The sequence below is a fragment of the Narcine bancroftii genome, chromosome 3 (assembly GCF_036971445.1).
Source record: "Narcine bancroftii isolate sNarBan1 chromosome 3, sNarBan1.hap1, whole genome shotgun sequence".
Lineage (NCBI taxonomy): Eukaryota > Metazoa > Chordata > Chondrichthyes > Torpediniformes > Narcinidae > Narcine > Narcine bancroftii.
In genome coordinates this window covers 28,405,419-28,428,690 of record NC_091471.1, presented here as the reverse complement: position 1 = coordinate 28,428,690, position 23,272 = coordinate 28,405,419, and the positions used below count along the sequence as shown (strand labels likewise).

Genomic DNA, 23,272 nt, shown 5'->3' with positions numbered 1-23,272 from the left:
GACAAAAGCTTCAGGCTCCTGGGAACGCCACCACCTCCTGGTTCCTCTCCAACTCACGCACTATTCTAGCCTATTGCTGGTCATTCATCGTAGTTAGGTCAATATCCAACCAAACAAACAAATGTTAGCTGCTACAGCAAGTATTACCTTAACATTGGTGGGTTGCTACTAGCTAAAAAGATTCTGTCAAGTGATTTTTCATTCTAACGTTGTTGTATTGTGCTTCCAGTTCAGTTGAAGACCTACTGCCAGAAATTTGCTTACTTGAAACTGTGGGTGAATGTTTAGAGTTTAAAAGTAGCACTAGTCCAATGTGCAAAACCCCAAAAACCCCTCCAAGGACCTTCAGCAGTTCAGAAAAGTCTCTTGCCCCACTTTTTCAATGGCCTAACAATCAATGCCCAGATCTTGCCGAAATAATTGAAAAATCTAGAATTGACTCTGATTAGAAGTAACATTAGCAAAGGTGGAACAGGGTATTTTGGATTGATTCTTAAAATGTTCCTGTTAAAAAAATAAAATCTTGAATCTCTTCTTTGATTTTCATTTTGAAACTTAACTTTCTCCTACTGCCCCTAATGAACCATTTCATTAATGATGTTAACACATTCAGTCCATAAAATGTACGTAATAATTTGTCAGGCAACAATCTATGGTTTCTGAAAGATAATTCTAAAAGTTTAAACAGGACAGTAGTTATGGTAGAGAGAAAGGTTTGATTTTACACTCTGCCCTTATGTCATTGTTCATTGTTGGGGTGGCAGAACTTTGCTTCCACCAATCTCAACCAAGATGAGCCTATGTGAACCTTATGTTCTTCCAGTAGCTCCCTCTCTCAGTCTATGGGAGAAATGCCTGACGTAAGATTTTCTTTCTTTCTTCTTTCTTTTTTCTTTGGCTTTGGCTTCGCGGACGAAGATTTATGGAGGGGTAAATGTCCACATCAGCTGCAGGCTCGTTTGTGGCTGACAAGTCCAATGCGGGACAGGCAGACACGGTTGCAGCGGTTGCAGGGGAAAATTGGTTGGTTGGGGTTGGGTGTTGGGTTTTTCCTCCTTTGTCTTTTGTCAGTGAGGTGGGCTCTGCGGTCTTCTTCAAAGGAGGTTGCTGCCCGCCGAACTGTGAGGCGCCAAGATGCACGGTTTGAGGCGAGATCAGCCCACTGGCGGTGGTCAATGTGGCAGGCACCAAGAGATTTCTTTAGGCAGTCCATGTACCTCTTCTTTGGTGCACCTCTGACACGATGGCCAGTGGAGAGCTCGCCATATAACACGATCTTGGGGAGGCGATGGTCCTCCATTCTCGAGACGTGACCTACCCAGCGCAGTTGGATCTTCAGCAGCGTGGATTCGATGCTGTCGGCCTCAGCCATCTCGAGTACTTCGATGTTAGGGATGAAGTCGCTCCACTGAATGTTGAGGATGGAGCAGAGACAACGCTGGTGGAAGCGTTCTAGATTTTAAAGTATGCTTATTTGGCATAATTGGACCTGTTATATAAAAGCACCAATTGTAATGATCTTGTTCATTAACGTCCACATTTTTGGAATAACATTCATTACTGAAAACTAATATTATAATTTTCCCATTTTATAATTACAGAATTTTATTTTTGGAATTAAACATACAGCAGTATCAAGTTTTATTAAACTAAATTTGCCATCAGCTAAAGTTCAATGAAACTCTCAAACCCTCCTTTTCCATAAATAAATCATCAATTTATTTTGAAACTAACATTAAATTTACATTTAGACAAAGAGCACAGTAAGAGACTCTTCTAGCCTAACTGGCTCCCAATTACACGCAATTAATCTACAATCCCAATACATTTTGAAGTGTGGGCAGAAACCAGATCACCCAAAGGAAACTCAGGAGAACATGCAAACTCCTTAAAGGCCACGATGGATTCAAACACAGATCGCTGAGGTTGTAACAACATTGTGCTAACTGCTAGGCCAACTGCAAATTAGAAAGAAACATGCTTTCATAATAATTTCCTTGTCCAGAATAATTTTAATTGCACTTCACTAAATGTCCTTACCAAGAATTATGCTTTTAAATGGAGTCATCTCATTGTGGTTAAGTACAGACTTTTTCTCACATTCTTATATGTATCACCCTCTACCAAAGGCATGCATTTGCCTAGATGTCCATGGTCTTTACATCATCTCTCTCCACTGCAAACAGACAATAAAAAACCCATCTACTGAAGAAGTGGTACTCCCATTACTAAGAAAATAGAGTTGAGAATTTTGTATCCTGTTTCAACAGACAATGAGTAACTAAATCTGCTTCATGTCTCGAAATTATTATTGTACTGTTGCACCAAAGACATTGCAAACTTTATCATAAGTGAAGCTTAGTATTGAATGGCTTATTTCCCCCATAGGATAAAATTGTTTTGGCACATTTGGCGGTTATTTGGTCCATTGAGTCCAGGCCTGTTCTCCGTAGTGCATTTTAAACAGTGCCATTCCCTCAGTCTCCCCAGAGTCCAACAAATTATCTTCCTTCAAGAGTCTGTCAAATTCTCTTTCAAAAGCCAACACCGAAGTACAACAGATCCTGGAAATCTGATACAAAAGGAAAGGTGTTCCACGTCGTTGGTAGAATTAACCCAGAATCCAATGGCAGAAATGTTGACATTCCTTAAGCCTGTGAATTCACCTCTCTCACTAGCAACAACCTCACTGACTTGAATGGGAGTGAAAACACAATGCTGGAAAAACTCAGCAGATCAAACAGTGTACTTTATGGAGCAAAGATAAAGACACATAACCAATGTTTCAGGCTTGAGCCCTTCATCAAGGTATGGACAAAATGTCGACAGGCACCCAAACAAAACGGTGATAGAGGTAAGGACAGGAGGACCACAGACCTACAGGCAGGATGTGGATATGGGAGGGAGGGCACATCTGCAAACAGGGGGAGGAGGGGGTGACTCTATGAATGGAGAGGAAAGAGGGTGGAGAGCTTAAGAAAGATCTACTTGAATGGGAACTGACCAGAGAGATAGAAGAAGAAAGATAAATTGAAGAGGTTCTGTTAATTTTGACTTCATGACCCCGTTTACAGGGTCTACCAACAAGCACATATACTCCCATTTTATACCGAACCAACAGCTGGCTCGTACTGGTGTACATATTGTAGTTTATCCATGGAGTCAGTCCAAGGTATATATTATGAAAGGTTAAAAATGGCCAGAGTCTAAAGTATTAGTTTTTACCTCTTTCTTTCCTATTGACTTCAAAATTTTGATTATTTCTCAGTGTTCAAATGTACTTGTAATTTGTTTTGAGAAAAATCAGTAACTTTATATTAATTATTTTAAGGCTATATATGTTTCCAATCATCTTTTAAGAGCAGTTGAAACTGTGTCAAAGCTTTGAGAGGAGTCAATGGTATGCACGCAGCATGAGTCCTGCCAAAGGCTCTCAGAGTTTTCTTGGGGGAAGGTGGGGGGATGGCGGTTAATTTTTACAGGACGATGTACCCACCCGGCGCTGAAACCTCACTGCAACCTAGGAATGCTTCCCTTAAACATGTCCGGCCCTCCACATCTGGCTCAGACAAGTGCAGGTAGCCCGTGGAAGACAGGACATTGAGTTAAATCATGCTCGATTTGCCCCATGCTTTCTTACTCTCAGATCCCACCTGACCCATTGGGTATTTCAGCATGTTCTGCTTTAATTCCCCATCAAAAGACTCGATCTGCACCTCCTTGCAGCGAGTTCCAGATCATGACGACCAAAGAGACTGAGGATGCTGGACAAGAACAGAGTGCTAGAAGAGATCAGCAGGTCAAGGAGCATCATGGAGGCAAAAGGTGCAAGTTGATGCTTCAGGCTGAAATGCTGCATCAGGACTGAGCGGGAACAGGGATTTCCAGAATATAGTAGGTAAAAAGTAGGATGCATAGAGACTGAATGGAACCAGAGAGGAAAGGGGTGATTGACAAATCAAGTTGGGAGAGGCATGGAGTTAAACAACAAAATCTGCAGATGCTGTGACTGCAGTTTAATACACATAAGGACTGGAGAAACTCAGCAGGTCTTTATGGTTAAGGGAGGGGATGAAACCTGATGTTGAGGGAATGACAGGCAGATTGAACCAATCATAGGGGAGGGTATGGGAAGGATAAAGGGAGAAGAAAACTAGCTTGACAGGTAAGTGTGTGTGGGAGAGCACTGGGGTTGGGGTGGGGTGGGGGGGAGGAGTGGCCTGTAATTGGAAAATTCAATATTAACACCTTTGGAATGCAAGCTACTCAAGAAGAAATGGAGATGTGATTCTTCAAATTTGTGTTGTGTCTCTCCATAGCAATGGAGAAGGACAAGGACAGACAGGTTTGAGTGGAACCGGGAAGGAGAGTATGAATGGCGTGCAATTAGAATCTCAAGATGGCCAATATGCACAGAGCATGAATACTCTGCAAAATGGTCACCCAGTCCACAATTATGGACTGGGTGACCATTTTGCAGAGTATTCATGTTCTGTGCATATTGGCCATCTTGAGATTCTAATTATGATCCTTTTCTTCTTATTCCCACTTACTTTGATTGATGATGCTCGATCCTACTCATGAAGACACCATTCCACCAATTAGCCCCATTGAACTCCTCACAATCCATTCATTTTTGCTATAGAGAGACCCACAGCTTTTCTGGTCAGGATTGCCACAAGCTCCTTCTTCTCTGCCCATCTGCTGAATTCATGGTTTATTAGTGAAGCTCTCATCTCTGAGCCTGGAAGGTTTGGATGAAACCCAACTCTGGACATCTAGGCTGGCTGACCCAGGATATTCTGAACTAATTTCAAATAAATGATTCAATTGGGTCCTGATTACCTTTAAGGTGGATACAACAAGCCTGAAGGGAGTATTTTTAAAAAAGATCAAGAGTTTCTTTGGTGATTATTCATTTTAAACCCCTTGTACTCTATTGAAACAAGAACAGACTATCTGGTCATCATACTGTGAGAGCTTCTGTGCAGACTATCGATAGTCCTGGAATACAATAGTCAGCACACAAGTACTTAATTAGCTTAAAAGTATTTTGGGATGTTTGATGCTGTATAAAACATGCCTTTCTATGGCTAAAGTCAGTCTTATAAATCGAGATTTTTAGAGTTGAACCATTGTCTCATGGCTCTTGAACTACCCTATTAACCTGCGCGAAAACCTTGAGAGATCTATGGATTTGAACCCCAAGGTCCCTCTGTTCTTCCACCCTGTTAAGAATTCCGCCATTAACCATGTGTTCCACCTTCACGTTCGACCTTAAAAAAAAGCATCGCTTCACACTTCTTCAGATTGAACTGCATCTGCCACTTCTCCGCCCAACTCTGCATCCTGTCTATGTCCTGTTATAACATTTGACAATATTCAATACTTGTCTACAACACCGTCAAGATTTGTTTGGCTAAAGAGGAAAACCTGTGAAAAAACAAACTGCTGGAGGACCTCACACACGGAGCAGCATCTGTGGGGGAAGAGTAATTGTTGACGCCTCCGGTCAAAATGATTAATAGAGATGTTTCTATCTGCAGCTCACCTTTGCTCCAAATTCGAGCATCTGCAGCCTTGTGTTTCTCCATAAAACTCTGCAATTTGTACTTCATATTGCAACCCAGACACTAATCTCTCCCAGCACACACTGCAAGAGACTCAAGGCTCACAACTTCAAACTTAAATGCAGTTACTTCATGTTTTGCTGCCTTCAGGTATATCGTTCCTGTCTCGCTCTTTCTTCACAGCAATAAGTTTGGCAAAAAAAAACAGACAGTAAAAGAGCTGACTTGTTTACAGAGAGTGAAGAAAACAAACTGCTCCTGTTGTGTTTCATTCTTCATTATTGCTCTCAGCACAGGCCAAGCAGCTAGATTTTAAAAGGCAACTTGATTTGCAGCCAAAGCTTTGAAGTGCGCTGAATTGCTGTAGTTGCTTTGATCTTCTAAAGATCCAACTCATTGCGTAGCTCGCCTGCAGGTCCCTCACCCTTCTGAAAGAAACCTGTCCGGATTTTTCATGGTGCGGACACCCGGACGGAAAGAGATTCAAAGTGGACAAAGAGGGGTGAGCTCATTTTCATTTTTTGGCAATTTATATGGAGCTCTTGGGAGAAAAAAAAACAAGAGCACGATATTGTGGTCATTACTGCTTAATTCAAGCAGATCCACATAATTTCGGCACAAATTAAAAGTGTTATTTAATAACCAAGATGGCCCAGATCAGGATAGAGGGCCACAAACATTTTTCATATTTTAAAAGCAAGATGAGTCTGATTTTGACTATGCTAGGCCAGATTTGAACCCTTTGAAGTCAGGGGACCTTTTAAGCCCCATTTCACAGATGATCCAGCTTTGCATAAATAAACACGCCAACCTTTGAACTCTAACTGGAGACCTGAGCACACTTCAAAGGAATGGATGAAATGATCAACATGCATCATTAAGGCAACCCTTGCTGAAAAGAACTGACAAGAGAAGGGAGCAATGTTGGGGGGGGGGAAGGATGAAGGGGGGAGGGAAGGTGAGGGAAAAGAGCTTTAGATGAGGAAGGTGCTGGGGGGAAAAAAAAAATCAAAGAAACTAAAAATAAGAGAAATCAAGTTAGACCTTTGCAGTGAGAATGTGGCATCCCGGAAAATATCAGATTTGATGCAATAATTACGCTTGATAGGTAAAGACAGTTACTTTGATTAAATACTTCATATCCCTGAGCACAATGTATGTTCCCAATGATCACCCCAGTCTCTTGATAATCCATCTGCTTAAACAAGTCAATGATTAAAACAAAATACACACACCAAGTCAGAAAGTTTTTAGGTGAGAATGTATCCAAGCTTCGATGGCTTTGACAATAATTGTATCTCTCCCTGGAATACATGCACAGTTGGAACACCACCATAATCTCATGCATACTTTGTACGGAATGTTGTGTTCTTTGGGCAACCAAAAGGCAGTAAACTAACACTAAACTGCATCTGTAAGAATCAGACATCACAATTAGGGAGGTAAAATTAAAATCAGAGAAGAGAGATTGTAATTGATACAGAGGATGATGTGATGTTGGGGGTTGCAAGAGAGACAGGTTTCTGCTCTGTAACCTTAACAGAACAAAGATTTTGCAGTTTGTAAAAAGGCGGGTACGTGATCTGCTCCCACTCATCACAAACCGAATCCCAAATTTTGAATTTGTCTCAAAGGGTTTTGTCCAGTTTACCAATGGGTGAGATAAGCCAATTGTCTTCAAGGCTGGTGTTATAAATGAACACATAGCTCCATTTTATAGTGATTGTTTTATACCTGATTCTCCAGGGTTTTTAATCTAGATTTGCTTACCTATCTTTGTAATTTCTTCCAGCCCTACCACCCTTCTAGAATTCTGTATTCCCCCAAGTCTGTCCCTTCCTTCACCCAGTCCTTCCAACCCCTGTTTTCAGCTGCTGCAGCTCCAAGAACTTGTTGGTTAAGTGATGAAGCACCAGCTCCAATTGCCTTTGAGCAATGTGCTCCAATCTTGGCCTGCTGGTGAAGGGATGTAAATTGCTTGACCTCGTCCTGAAGATGCGATACAGTCAAACGATAAACATAAAAGAAAATATGAACAGAAACATAGTCACTGGAGATCATGTCAGTGTTGATGTGCGGGACTGAAAGAAATTCAGAACAGAAGGTTTAAGTGAACCTGGTGTCTGGAAACCTTCAAGCCATCTGAGCTTTTTAGGGATACAGTGATCAATCCGCCCCTTAATAGTAGAAAGATCTCCTTTACCTCCTTAGACATGAAAGAAAACGTAGTCTGGGAGCTCATCTAGTGTTGATGATACACCCCAATCAGTTAAGATAAATACCCAAACAGGTATTGCAGATCCCGACGTCCCAACAAAAAAGAAAGAGCTGAACACTGGACACTACATCCATATCTGGTCTCATGACCAAAGTCTAGGCAAATACCGGATGAAACTTTACCGATGCCTTTGTGAATTGACAGAGTTAACAATTGGGTTTCTGGCCATTTTTAACCTTACATAATATATACTCCAGACTGGTTCCATGGTGGGTAAACCAGAGTTTGTTGATCTGTTCAGTCACTGATACCACAGTATATTTGGCCAGTCACTGTACTGTTCATATTGTACATAGTCCTAGATACTCAAACAACAATTTTGAATCTTCTTTCCTTTACTTCTAGTACATTTCCTTGTTGTGGAACTTGGAAAAGCAAGTGTTTTTACCCTAATCTTTGCAAAGATACACTTTACAGTATGAACACCAGTACAAACCATCTGGTGGATGGGTATAAAACCAGTTCGAGAGAACCATGACACGGAGTATATGCACTTGTTGATAGTCCCAGAAAACCGGGACATGGAGTATATGTGCTTGCTTGGTAGTCCCACAATACTGGGACACGGAGCAGTCAAAAAATTCCTGGAGAAACTCAATGGGTTAGACAGCATTCATGGTAGAAAAATCATTCCTCTTTCAGAAGACCAATTCTACAAACAATAACAAACCATGCCTCAATCCTCAAATGAAACCCTTTGTAGCCTTTCCACTGGGACACAGAGGACCATTCCCACATTGCTCCTTCCTCCCATTTTTCAAGACAATTTTCCATTCACAGAAGACCATCCCATCTCAATGTAGAACCATCCCCCCTTCACATAAAGTTATCTGCTAGACCATAAAAGAGATATCCATCATACATGATATAATATTTCAGTCCCTGTTCAGTGATCTCTTTGGTTGCTCCAGTAAAAGATCTGTGTGACAGTTATGCTTCCTTACAGCACCATTACCGCCAGGACAATTGCTGGATTTAAATTGCACATTTCTGAAACCCAGTGAGGCACCGAACAATCTTGTAAAAACTTCACAATATTGTCATTGAAATTCAACTTGTACTTCAGATTGATTATGTCCCTCTCTTAATATACTATCACACAGGAGGCTGTTCAACCCTTATATGTCCATTCCAGCTCTTAGCAGAGCTATCCCATACCTTCTCTCACTTCCCTATAGACCTGCATCTCATTCCTCTCACAACCTCCCCTTGGAGTTTTTTGTAATTTATCTCCACAGGGTAATGTACATTGCACTTATGTGTATGACAATAAAATAATCATCATTAATGGAAATTAGCTAATTTCCCTTTGCGTCTTGGGTCATTTATCTACACAAGGGTAATGTACATTGTGTTAATTGTGGTTGACAATAAACTCATCATTGTTAATTTAAATTAGCCAATTAACTTACCAAGACACCTTTGGGATAAGAAAACTAGACCACATTTAGCATTAGAAGCAAACTAGCTTGCTGGAGCGGGGAGGCATTATTTTTTAATGTGTGGTAAATCTGGTAGAACTGCATTCTTGCCTGCAAGCAAATTCCCCAAGTGAATGGAAACATCAAAACAGAAAAAAATGCAGTTGCTGGAAACCTGAAATAAAATATAAAAAACACCCAACAGAGGAAATGAGGAAGATTTAAACCCTCAGCTCGACGATGTTTTGTCAAAATAGTGAGACCTTCACCTTTGTTCCAAATTCCAAATATGTCGTCTACCGCAAACATTTAAATGTGTCTCTCACTCCACAGATGTTGCCTGGTCTCTTGAGTATCCAGTATTTGCTGTTTTAAACTCAAAATAAACATTGTAAACTAGTGTTTTTACATATTTAAACAACTCAACCCCTATCAAAACTTAGCCCTGGTGGTAAATCAGAACATAACCAAAATCCCCTTAAGACATTGCCTTGGGTTCAATAATGATGTACTTCCACCCAGTTTTGTGAATTGCAAGGTTGTTTATGAGATGAGGCAGAAGATACCTGACAGGCCAGGTGCATGTGGTTGCCTCTCAGCCTTCTATATTCAAGGATATAGAAGCCATTCTCACAATTTAACAATGTCCCAGTGTAATTTACGTTACTCCTCATTCAATGGTTCACCCTGAGATGCAGTGCCCAGAGCTGTATGTTCAACACTGGACATGGTTTGTATAACTGAAGCGTAACTTCCTCAAGTTGTAATCCAATCTGTCCTGAGTTAATAAGAAACTGACAGACATAACTATCATCAAATAGAGATATGGGGAAGCTCAGTAGAACTCCTTCAAGCTTCAATACAAATGACCTCATGGTCAAGCATTGATTACAGCGTGATTGATGACACCAGTCGAGGCCACGGATTTAGAAAGCAACATGTTAATCCTGTGGTGTTTGAAAATAACATGACGATACTCGTGAATGAAATCATTAACTAGCAAATCTGCTTTAAAACCTCATGGGGCTATTCACAAAATATGTTGGTCCCTCAGAGCTCATTGTGTTTGAGGTTAGATTATCATTTGCACCTTGATAGCAAGAATAGAGCGGCGCCATCAGAGGTTTGGTTACACACCGGTGAATACAATAAAAGTACACCTGAATTATATCAAATTAGCATCACAGATAAACACATCAAACAAAAGGAAATGTCACTTTAGACCAACTTTGTTCTGTCAGGCAAACATTTAGCAAAAAAGCCTTCTAGTGTTAAAGCTGCTTTCATCTGTCTATAATTTTGAGTGTTTGTCTGCATATTAATGACAAGCACACTGAAGGAAAATATTAGAAGGATTGCACCATGCTAAATATCAAAGCAGTGGCGTCTTTTACTTTTAGAATCAACTGCTCCTTCAATTGCACATTGTGCTCATCGATCACCTTTTCACTTTCCTTCTGCTATGTTGCAGAATCAACGTTCGGAAAGACCACTCTGTAGAGCTCAGGCTGCACCAACTTACAGTATAGGACTCCAGAACTCATTCCTCCATATAAACACATTGACACCCCTTTGTGTTATTGAACCGCCTCAGAAATGACGGGATTTTTACTTTCCCTTGGGGCAGCAAGGGCTGTATATCTAAATTTAAATTTAAAATCAACTAAATCGTGACCTCCAACCTCCGCCTCAACCAGCCCTGCTGTGCCATGCTGTCCAACATCATGAAGGCCAAAAAGAAGAGGATCGACAGACTCTTCCTGCAGGATGTGTGTGTGGAGACCGTCGCGAAGCTGCTAAGACCATTTTAAAAGCGATCATTTCAGTGGGATTCAACCAACTCTGAGCAAAAGAAGGACAAAACTCCCTTCTAGAACATAGAATGGGACAGCACATGATGTCCAGATCAAACAAACTCTGCTGTGTGAACCTGATCGATATCCCTCCTTCCCCTTCATATTCATGTGTCCATCTAGAAGCCTTTTAAAAGCTACTATTGAATCTGCTTCCATTACTATTCCTGGCAGACCATTCCAGGCACCTAACACTCTCTTGAGTAAATTATTTACCCCACACATCTCCCTTAAACTTCCTTCCCCTGACCTTAAATCCCATGTCCTCTGGGGGAAAAAAATTGACTGTCCACCTTATCTTTGCCTCAATCAGGTCTCTCCACAACCTCATCCATTCTGGAGAAAACAATCTCTCTACATAACTCATACCCTCTAAACCAAGCAACATCTGGTAAACCTCTTCTGTACTCTTTCTCACACCTCCACATTCTTCCAGTAATGGAGCAACCAGAAATGCACACAAGATTCCAACCTTTTTGCTCAATGCGCCTCCCAATGAAGCCAAGCACATCATACACCTTCTTTCTTTTTCAATCGTTTTATTAATCAAATTATAGGTAAATAATATATGAGGAGAAGAGGAGTGCATCATCATAAAGGAATTTTTTTTTACTATATGACAACATTTTGTATTACACCACAATTAATTAATATCTTCTTATCTCCTCAAATTGAAATCTTCCAAAAAAATAGGTTTTATATTATATAAAACCCCACCCAATCTTAAAAAAAAGAAAACAACTGGGCAGGCTATCCTGAGAATTTATTAATAAAATTTAATCATCTGGTCTTCACCAACAAAGAGAAAAGAAATTAAATATAGTCTGGAAGGGAAAATAATTCTACTAAGTCATGTGGAAGTAATTTACAAAAGGTCACCAAGTCTCTTCAAATTTAACAGAAGAACAGGTATAAAATATTCGACTCCTAACTTTCTCTAAACTTAAACATGACATCATTTGAGAGAGCCACTGAGTTAAGGTAGATGGATTAGAATTTTTCCATTTAAATAAAAATAGCTCTTCTAGCCTATAATGTAGAAAAGGTTACAACCCGATATGTGGAAGTGGGAATTCATTCCACTTCTGGAAGTGTAATCCCAAAAAGGGCAGTCAATGGGTCAGGTATATGCCTTCAAGAGCCTAACCACTCCCCTTACATTTGACCTCCTGAAGTGCAAAATCCAGATTAAACTTGATCTTCCATTTATCTCCCTATATCTTGTAACTTATCTTGTTGTATTTTTTGAATACCAAACTCATTCCACTGAAAATATTGTGTCATCTGCAAATTTACTAACCCATCTACCTACTTTTTCATCCAAATTATTTATGTATGTCACAAATAACCGGGATCTCAAGACCAATCCCGCTGAACACCACTGGTCACAGACCTCCAGCATGAATAACAGCCTTCAACCACTACCCTCAGGTTTCTCTGGGCCAGCCAATTTCATATGCAGACTTTCAACTCATAATGGATGTAAATTGTGTAGAGAAGTGGCAGATGGAAATTCAATCTGGAAAAGGCACTTTGAAAGGTTGAACTTGAAGGCAGTGCATGGTTAATAATAGGATTGTTAACAGTCTGGAGGGACAGAGGGATCTTGGGGTTCATAGATCGCTCAAAGTTTCCATACAAGTTGATAGGATGGTTAAAAAGATCTGTGGTGCCTTGGCTTTCATTAGTTGGAGGATTGAGTTCAAGGGTCACGAGGTAATGTTGTAGCTCTGTAGAACTCAGGTTAGTCCATGCTTAGGACTATTGTTTTCTAATTTAGTTGCCTCATTAAGGGTAGGATGTGGAAGTTTTAAAGTGCATGCAGAGGAGATTTACCAAGATGTTACCCAGATTCGAGAATGCGCCTATTGAAGCAAGCTAACCAATGGAGGATAAGAGATGATTTAATAGAGGTATCTAAGATTATGAGAGGCACAGATAGGGTAGAGAGCCAGCCCCCCTCTTTCCAGGGCAACAATAGCTAATACTAGAGGACATTTATTTAATGTATGTGGAGGAAAGTTTAGGGGAGACATCAGAGGTATGTTTTTTTTTACAGAGTGGTAGCTGCCTGGAATGCATTGCCAAGGGTGGTACTGTAGGGAAGGCTGGTACAATAGGAACATTTAAAAAACTTAGATAGACAAATGGATGTAAGGAAAAATAGAGTTATAGACTGTGAGTGAGCGAACGATTCAATTACTCTGGAGTAGGTCATTGTGGGCCAAAGGGCCTAAACTGTGCTGTACTGATCTAAGTTCTATTATAAATATGATGCATTGTAAACATCTATGAAGCATTTACCACATCCATGAGAACAATTATTATTCTGCCCAGTCACATTGACCTGCACCCAGACCATTGCCCTCCATACCCCTCCCAGCCATGTACCTATCCAAAATTTTCTTAAATGTCAAAATCGAGCCCACTTTCACCACACTCTCACCATTCTCAGTCTCTGCATGAAAAAGTCCCGCCTAATACTCCCCCGGAACAATGCTGAAATATAAGACAACGGCAAGCTCTGATGACTGTCTTCAGAGAGATGGTCGTATCCATGAAAGTTGATGTCTCCTTGGAAAACAGAATAAAGCAGATAAATCAGTACCTAGGCCGTTGCAACTGGTCTTGAGAGTGTTGTCCTAATATATCCATCACCCTGAGATTCCTTTTCCATCTGCAACATTTTTTTGTGGCCTTAGCTTAAGCTCATCTCTCAATACCCTGCTTAAGGTTTCAACAGAATTTTAAAAATGTGGACCAAACATAGCCTGACATAACCCTCAAAATTATTTCATGCTTTTAAAAACAAATGTATAATTTTTCCATTGATTTATTTCAAGGAGAAAAGCAGATTCAAAGTTCATATGATTTGGCTCATGGAGTCTATCCAGGGATGGGGAAGGATGTCACCAGACAAACAGTCACTGCAGTTGGAGAGCAATGCAGTTAACTTTTTCTCATGAAGATCGAAGTTCATTTTATTTTAGTTAATTTTCTCATATCTCCCAATTAACAGGTCCCAGAAGATGTTTTGCTCCACAGGGAGTCAGCAGCTTAAAGGTCCAGACCTGAATCAGCGATGGTTATGCCATTTTGAATTGGTCAGTCAGAGACCTCATATCTTCCCAATCTCATTCAACATGTCAACAAGCTGTTCCACAGTCTCCACTTTCACTCAAGCTGTGTGCGGCGGGGGATCCTCGACGCTGAGAGTCTGCAGCTTCGCGACGGTCTCCACACACACATCCTGCAGGAAGAGTCTGTCGATCCTCTTCTTTTTGGCCTTCATAATGTTGGACAGCATGGCACAGCAGGGCTGGTTGAGGCGGAGGTTGGAGGTCACGATTTAGTTGATTTTAAATTTAAATTTAGATATACAGCCCTTGCTGCCCCAAATACCTCAATCAACCTACAACCCCAGTACGTTTTGAAGGGTAGAAGGAAACTGGAGAACACAGACACAGAGAAAACATACAAACTCCTTATAGACAGTGCCAGATTCAAACCTGGGTTGCACTAGCATTGAGCTAACTGCTACACTAACAGCAGCGGTTACCTACAGTTAACCTAAAATCCCAGGCAAGCAAGTCATATGACTGAGAGCTTTTTAGTGATTAAATCTTGTAGCAACCGTTAGTGCAGCTATTGCTTAGAAATTAAAGAATTTGCAGAGACTGGTGTTTTAAAAAATTCAATTGAAGAATTGAGGCATTAAGATGAATGTTGAATGTATGTATCCATATGTCTGACAAACGTCCTTGCTGGGGGTCATGTTAATCATCTCTGTGATGTTCTAATGTTAGCCTCCACCGGGGACTGACCCAGGGAGGTTTGACACGTTAAAATAGCTGACAGAGGCATGCTGGACAAATGAGGTGAAAGTGTATCTGCTAATATTGCTGACCCAAACTTTGCCCCAATGCAGAAGATTGGAATGAGATGGTTCTGCTTCCCAAGTTCACCCCAACCAACCTGCACGACACTTGAAGCTGTCAGTCATCCAGAAAAGAACTAAAATTATTGCCAGACAGTGCCATTGCTTGCGCCATAATTTTTAAAGTTACTGACATTTGTTGGTGAAGATGGATGTTCAACGCTGGGAGTGTCCTGATGCCGCTGAACAGGAATGGAATTCCAGTGCTGTGATTGGCAGGGGCAGCCGGACAGCATCAACGGCATGAATGCACAAAACAGGACAGCACTGAGTCTTAGCTGTGCTGCGACAGCATAAATAACCCAAGGATGGACAGCAAGTCACGGCAAACTGGCGAGGCCCCATCAGGAGCTGCGTCTTTAACACGTAAGCATCTGGCTCTGTTTTGAAGTCTTCGCTTTCACTGAAATCAAACTCCTTCATCCCAGCATCTCCTGATTAGGTATGACTTTGGGACATTGACACCTTTGAGATCAAATGGTTCAGGGCCTTGTGCAGGCGAGAATCTGCTTTTGACAGTCTTCCATTTGTTACATAAGACTGCACTATGATCTGATGTAACCTTTTAAGTAACATGTTTCTTTTTTTATAAAAAAACAGGCCTCCAATAAAAAAAATCGCCACTGCAACAAAAATTTGGAAAAAGTAATCTTACTTTCTTAGGTTTTTAAATCTGTTAGATTCTCCGTAAAACAAAATCTAGTCAATGAATTTGTAAACAGGATCAACCAATCAAACACAAGTCCTCAGAGAATACTCTGTGTGTGTGTGTGTGTGTGTGTGTGTGTGTGTGTGTGTGTGTGTGTGTGTGTGTGTGTGTGTGTGTGTGTGTGTGTGTGTGTGTGTGTGTGTGTGTGTGTGTGCGTGCGTGCACGTGTGTTCGACTCAAGAGATTCCCATATTTATTGAATTTCACTGGTTCAAGGTTAAGGCAAAAGCTATAGCCCTTTGGTGCCTCAGTAAAAAGTTACTCTAGATCTCCAGTGAGAATAAGATGGTAGGTGAATGGTCTTAGCTTGTTATCTTCTCACAAATTGGAGTTAAAATAATTTGTTAAAGATGGGAAGCCAGTATGACACTTCAAGCAGAAAGCATTTGACATCTGTCCTTGTGCATGAGAAACATTACTGGATCTGAAAGCATTAAATGCCATAATGCCATGGGCCTCTTTGGTCTCTTCTCCCATGTTCTTCTCTGCAGCTGCTCAATGTAACTTTAGCAAACATCAAGGAGTGAATTAGGACTTACTGAATTAAAATATCTTGCATACTTTCTGCTTCCAGTTCTCTTTGAAATGAATGTCGGCCTGCAGTGCTGTTTTTTTTTGTCCTTTGCGTAGAGAATGACAAAAAAAACCTCAATGTATTCAATGCTCCAGGAAATAATGGTTTATGGTACCAATAAAGAGAAAGTGTTGGAAACAGGAAACAACTAGACATTGCTGTGAGGCAGCGCCTGTTTTCAGAGCTGGCTAGCTGAAGGTGGGGTAAAGCCCAATATTTTCACCTCAGCTTTTTTCTCTTCTACCCTCCCAGCCATATCTAACTAAGACCTCTTACTGTTAGCCTGTGCTCCTCCCAACAGCCCCTTCCCCCTCTTCTCCTCCCCTCCCCCTCCTACCTTTTTATTCAGGAGCCTGTCTGTTCTTGACCAAACCTTGGTGAAGTGCTCAGGCCCAAAATGTTGGTCGCCTTTTACTTCACACTCCATCCTCACTACATTCTACAGAGAATGTATTAAGAGCATCCTGTGCAACTGCATCACTGCCTGGTTTCAAAGCTGTACCACCTCAGATCCCAAGACCCTGCAGAGGATAGTGAAGTTAGCGGAAAAGGCCATTGGGGAACCTCTTCCTAGCATGAAGAACATCTACTACACTCGATGCAGGTGGAAAGCAATAAACCTTGTAAAGGACTCCATAAATTCTGCATGTAAACTGTTCTCCCTTCTGCCATCTGGCAGGAGGTACCGTAGCACTCGGACCCTTATGTCCAGAGTGGGAAACACCTTTTTCTCCCAAGCCATCAAGCTCCAGAACTCCCAGGACTGATGTCCATAGGGCGCCGTGGACTCACAATCTTAATACCTTAATATTTTAATGTGCTAACTGTTTTCCTAACTTATATCTATGTAAATATACTCCATGGTCCTGGAGAAATGCTATCCCGCCCTATGTTGTGAGCATGGTATGAACAATAAATAAAGTTGACTTGACTTCCAATAGATGCTTTCGTGCATTTCATTTTTACCTGAACATTTGGCAAATAGAGACTGAAACCATAAGCTCAAATGAAAATGGGAAGATTCTCATTGGAAACCACAGCATTTCTTTGCAGCCTAAAGGTTGATATTGTGTGCATTGTGTATGCATCAGGTTTAGTTTGGAAATGGTTGGACAGGAGAATCTTTTGATTGAATTTGATCTAAGATGGCTTTGCTCATCTGATGATTAACTTTCATCCGTTTTCTGGTCACTGTGAACTAGTAGTAAAATGCTAAACTCTTGCCACACAAATAAAGAGAATTCACAATTTGTTTCAACTTTTTTTCCTGAGTTTTTCACCAGAACCTGCCTTTCCCAGCCTGCCCTTCCCTTCTCTTGGTAAACCCCTGCACTGCCCGATTTGCTTCTTTACCGCAGGTGACCGTGACATTGCCCTTGCTCCCATTATCACCCCACACGTTTTTGCACTCGAGCATTGCCTCCATTGCGTCTCCGGCAGCAGCTAACTCTACACAAAGTCCATGTGGGCATCCAGCTGCAGCAAGCTATCCTCATTTTTGAGAGGAACACAGTATTACCTATTTTTCCATCACTCCATCTAATAGAGCTTCACTAGCACTGCCGGCAAGTGGACTTCTGCACAGTTGCTTGCAAGGGTAATTGGTATTACCACGTCTGAAATAGACCACTGTCATCACTTGATTTGCAGAAACCTTCCCAGCATTCCTCAAAGCTGAACAAAATAGCTCACTTTAGTTGCTTCTTGCTTTTAAGTTAGAAGATTTCTGGCTCAAGTTCCGCTCCAGAAATTTGAGACCTAAAAGACAAGCCTAACATTTTGGCTCAGTACTAAGGAATGTTGTATTTCTGATGGCTTCCTCATTTGAAAGATATGATAGGGTGAAAGATCCCATGTTAAGGAAGTACAGTGGAATTATCCCAAGTGATTGAGCTATTTGTTTAATTTTTACTTCTTTTCGCAAATTCAGGGGCAGTATGTTTAACGTAACGGTTAGCACGACGCTATGGCAGCACCAGTGATCCCGGTTTGAATCTGTATGTTCTTCTCATGAACTGTATAGATTTTCCCAGGAGCTCTGGTTTCCTCCCACCTTTGAAAATATATGGGGTTGGAGGTCAATTGGAATATTTGGGCGCCACAGGCTCATGGGCCAGAAAGGCCGATAACCATGGTGAATGTCTAAATTTTAAAAAAATCTCCCATAATCAACATGACTAAAGCCCATTCTCCTGCAACTTGTGGAAGTTTGCAGTGTGCAACTTAATAACTTTGTTTCCATCATTTATTACAGTTACAGTGATTCAGAAGTTCATCGACTCTGGGGCACTACAGGATGCCCAGAAAGAAACATTAAAGGCATCATATTGTGCAATATTTTTCTTTTCAATAAATAGGAACTGTTGGCTGATGACATTTTTATTCTCTTTATCATTATAATTTTTTTTCCACTCAGTCCGGGTTTGTCTGAGGAAGCCTGAAGAAGCAGCAGCAAGTTCAAAGTTTGAAAGAAATTTAGAGATATATGTGGACAGGAAGGCATGGGATATCAGCCAAACACAGGCAAATAGGTCTGATCAAGAATGCCAACTTGGTCAGCACGGGCAAGTTAGGGCAGAAGAGCCTCTGCTGTACAGTAGGGCTTTCTGACCAATAAAAACTACCCTAAATATCTTACAGAGTGAATGGTCAGTTATTTTAGAAATTGGAAATTACCATCTTCTTCTTCTTTTCCAAATAATAATGGACCTGCTGTGTCTTCCCACCAATGTCTCTTTTTATTGCAGATTTTCACAATAGTTGTGGCTTTTAAAGTTTATGTTTACTTATCACAAAATATCCAGGCTTTCGATTCTAAAGTCCTTCTGATAAATATCCATAGCTCTCCCTTTGACTCTCTTAAACGATGCATAAGAGTATCTTTTGCTTCAACTATTGCAGCTGATTAATGCAGTTAATTAGAGAGGGGCTGTAAACCACTGTTAGTATATTTAACCGTCTGGGCATCCCCATTGGCTGACTGTTCCATGGCCCCTCCCATAGACTCCTGAATAAAGGTGACTGTTCCACAGCCCCCTCCCCAGTTCAGGACAGTCGACCAGCCTGAACGTGACTCCATTCTATTGCGAATAAAAGCCTATCAGTTTTACATAAATTCCAGTCTTTTAGAGTTAATGATGTGCGTCAGGGACTTTCGGTCATCGTTGGACCAGTAGAGATTTTAAAAAATAAGTCTTCTCTGAGACATTATGAAGCATTGACATTATAGATGCTGAGAATGATGGGCATTGTGGATGCTGCTTGGCGCTCTAAGAGAACTCAAAGGGTCAGGCAGCATCATGGGAGAAGAATCCCCATTTTTGACCTATGAGAGAACCTCAGGCTGGAGAATCAAGAACAAGGAGAAATAGGCCAGGGGTAAAACAGACCATAGACCATATAACTGTAGATGCCCAAACAGAGAGAATAGAATTGCTTATTGTCACATGTACCCAGATACAATTAAAAGCTTGGTTTGTATGCAATCCAAGTAAGTCGTCCCGTACTTACGTATAGAGGGAAGTATAATTATGAGACAAAAGTGCAGGGTGTAGTCAAAGAGGGCAATGCAGAGTGCTGCAGACAAAGTGCAGGGTGTTGAGAAAGGTACAGTTCAAATTGTGCAGAGCTATCATCTTTGACCTATGAGAGGTCCACATAAGAGTCTTATAACAGCAGGGGAAAAAACTGTCCTTGAATCTGGGGGGGTTCATATTTTACAGCTCGTGTGTCTTCTGCCCAAAAGGAGGAGAGGGAAGAGAGTACAACCGAAATGATGTCAGACCTTGAGCATATTGGCAGCTTCCCCGAAATAGCAGGAGGTGGAGCTAATAGAGGAGAGATTTGTTTGCATGATGCGGACATAACTCAGCCATCAGTATGCTCTGTGATTGACATGACAGGCTCTCTGGGCCCGATGGGCTAAACCTGAGCCTGTTCCTGTGTCCTTGTGCCCCTTTATACCATGTTGTGCTCCAAGAAAATGGATGCCAATCTGCTGATCAGCATTTTCTCAGAAACCCAAGTCCCTTTGACCTTTAATAACTGTGCAGCCATTTGACACCCACTTAATGGTGAGAATTTTTATAATCTTGGCAGCCTGTGATATATAAAACTGACATATTCTCAGCCTATCTCAAGCTATAAGTAATCTCAGCAATGCCAGTTTAGGGCCAAGATCAGAACCTCTGTGGCCTCTACAGTAAGTGTCACAGAAACAAATGGCAGATTTATGGTGCAAGTATTTCACTGTCAAGGGAGGAAGATGACATCAGGTTGGAGGTGAGCCTACTAATTATCATTTCAAACACTGTCACTTTATTGGCCTGATGACACAATGAAACAAGGGGCGGATTTTTCACCTTAGAAAAAAGCGAGGAGAAGTATGCTTGCAGGAACTCAGAGGGTCAAGTAGCATCGTGGGAGAAGATTCCCCAGAAGCTTGTGTTTGGCTTCATATTCCAGCACCTGTGTGTCACCAGGATGGTGCCGGGATTTGAGTACATTAGAAGAAGGTGGACAAATTCGGATTGTTTTCTCTGGATCGTTGGAAACAGAGGGAGGGACCCAACAGTAGCTAGCCACTGCTACTTTTCCTAGAAATCAAGGGATGAACAGTAAATGTGATCTTCCTAATGTTGCAAGGACAAATTTTGAGAAGCCATGCATCATACATGCTGATTAGTCTAACTTCACTGTTCTGGTCTCATCTGTTTTCAGGCATGCAGAAAAGAAACTTGTCAGAAGTTTCAGAAGTATGGTGCAAAACATATTACAAAATCCTGGGTGTCACCCTTGATGAAACCAAACGAACCAAATACTTGGCATCAAAATCCAGAACAACCAGACATATCATACAAGGGTGAAGGCCACAGGAGTCCTAAATTTTCTGAGTGGCAACTTCCATCATTGTTCAACTTCTGTCAAGGAGAAGTTGTACCTCACCCTCGTCAGACCACATTTGGAATATGCAGTAGCTGCATGGGACCCATACATAAACATAAACACTACTACCATCGAACGAGTCCAGAGACAGACAGCCCGATTTGTCACAAACACATATGGAAGAGAAGCGAGTGTTTCAAAGCTCTTGGATTCATTAAAGTGGAGCTCTCTCCAAGATGGATGTGAAGCATACCACCTGACCATGAGTTTACAGAATGCTAAACTGCCAGCTCAATATAGACTCTCAATTCTACACCGAACCAAAGCCTGTTAGGAGCAAACAAGGGCACGCATCCCAATTTGTAGTGACAACTTCCAAGACAGATGTGTACAGTAACTCCTTCTTCCCCCGTACAATTAAAGTATGGAATAATCTTCACCTACCACACTCACACGATCAGACCCAATTATAGTTAAGACAGTTCTTCTTCAAAAACTCCTCCTAAAGCCCACCCTCCCCCACCTCCAGTTTAAATTCCAGATGGAATATTTTGGAGAATCAAGGACCAAGAACCAAGTTCAAAAACCAAACAAATGTCTGACATATGTGTTGTCTCCTGTGGTTGCCTCAGCATTCCCCGAGTCATAAGGGTGACCTTCACAGCTACTGGTAATGCACGGCAGATGGTTGCACCCCAGATAGGCCACCCTAGTTATAGCCTGTGCAACACGGCTGGGCACCTCGTGTACTTTACGCCCAAGTGTTGATTACACTGGGAGAGTGCCAGCTGTGAGCCAGACACTCCATACAGTGCAGGCTTTATACTCTTGGCTTTCTGCTCCATGAAGAGGGCCTTCGCCTCTCTTGAAAGCATCCAGCTTTTCTCAGCTGATCATTTCTTCCAGCACTCCTAACACTTAAAATGCATCCTGGCATTTGAAGAATGAATTACCGTGCAAGACACAGTCCGCTGGAGGAAATCTGTGGGTCGAGCAGTATCAATGGGAGAAAAAGAATGGTCAACATTGCTGTTTTGCTGCAATTTAGATCATCCTCCATTAATTGCTGAGAGTTTGTCATAGTCTTGGTGTCCCAGAGTGCTTTTCACTTTGGAGAGTAGTCACTCCTGTTATGGAGGTGAAAATGAAGCCAACTCTGGAGAATTCCCCAAACCTCACTGTGATAAAACACCAGGGTATTTGTTTAGTTGGTGCTGGTTGAGCGATAGAAGTTGCCTGTTACATATTTTTTCTCTCTCTGTATTGCACAATGAGTTAGTTTAAGTTTCTTTATTTGTTTCCATGTGTACGTTGAGTACAATTTGTTTTTGGACTACCAATAAGTGGCAGTTCTGCCTCGCCCGCAGGAAATGGTATCTCAGGGTTTTGTATGATGTCATGTATGTGCACATGACAATAAATCTGAAATCTGAAACTGTTTTTCTGGGATTGTTTATATGTGGTGAAAACTCTAATCACAGACTCAACTCCCATTGAAGGCGTCTCACAAGATGGATCCCTTCGCAGGTAGCTGGCTGGCGCAGCGGTTAGTGCAATGCTATTACCGCACAGGCGACCCCCAGGTTCGAATCCGGCGCTGGCTGCAAGGAGTTTGTTCATTCTCCTCATGTCTGCGTGGGTTTACTCCCACCCTTCAAAATGTACAGAATCGTTGGGTATTTGATTGGCACGGGCTCGTGAGCCAGAAAGGCCTGTCACGGTTCTGGACATCTAAATTTAAATTTTATACTATATCACTCTGTCCCAAGCCTTCTGAATCACCGATCCACTCTGTCTTTTGATCTAAACTGCAGCAAAACAGCAATGAGACCAGCAGCACCAGGAAAAATATGAAGAGTTTTCCTTACGGCCAAAAGCTACCCGTGAATTTGCACCACACTTACAACATGCTGCAAGAATGTTCTTTCGTCGTTTTTTTCCAACAATGTCCAGATTAATCAGATTTTTTGATAACTCTAAATATCATAAACTAATGGCAATTTTCCACACAGTAGCTTGCATTACATCCCTTGAAAACATGTAAGA

The 23,272-nt window shown here is 41.4% G+C and overlaps 1 protein-coding gene across 4 annotated transcripts in view; it reads right to left on the bottom strand.

Annotated features, from left to right (window-relative positions):
- LOC138757044 (fibroblast growth factor receptor-like 1) overlaps positions 1 to 23,272 on the bottom strand; it is a 316,623-nt gene that overhangs the window by 34,827 nt on the left and 258,524 nt on the right. The gene's annotated exons all lie outside the window — the stretch shown is intronic.